This window comes from Lipophrys pholis (assembly GCF_963383615.2).
Source record: "Lipophrys pholis genome assembly, chromosome: 19".
NCBI classification, from domain to species: domain Eukaryota; kingdom Metazoa; phylum Chordata; class Actinopteri; order Blenniiformes; family Blenniidae; genus Lipophrys; species Lipophrys pholis.
The window spans coordinates 4211416-4211868 of record NC_137647.1 but is presented as its reverse complement, the minus strand read 5'-3'; positions in this window follow the sequence as shown (position 1 = coordinate 4211868).

The window sequence follows — 453 nt, the reverse complement described above, 5'->3', positions numbered from 1 at the left end:
GCGACAAGTCAAGTTTTCCACTGAACTTATAGTTCCACAGCTTTCCTTTATTGATTTAAGATTTATTCTATTTTTTCATTTCCTGTCCAGTGAGATTAGACATTCATTGATATGGATTTGAGATCATTTTGGTGCTGAAACGGGTGTGTGCTATTTGCTTTTCATTGTTTTATTGAGATTTATTGGGGACGGAGAACAGTGACAAGAACAATGACGACGGCACTGAAAACAACAGTGAAATAAATAAATCAAATTGAAAACTAAACCAAAATACACAAACAAACACACACGTGGACACACACACACACACACACACACACACACACAATGTATTGATGGTTTTCAAAACATTGTTGGGTAAACGCAAAAACAAAAACACAAAAACGATGCCTTTTCACTTGAAGTCATTTCTACGGGGCCTAAATGTAATCATTAGTCATCTGCATATAGACT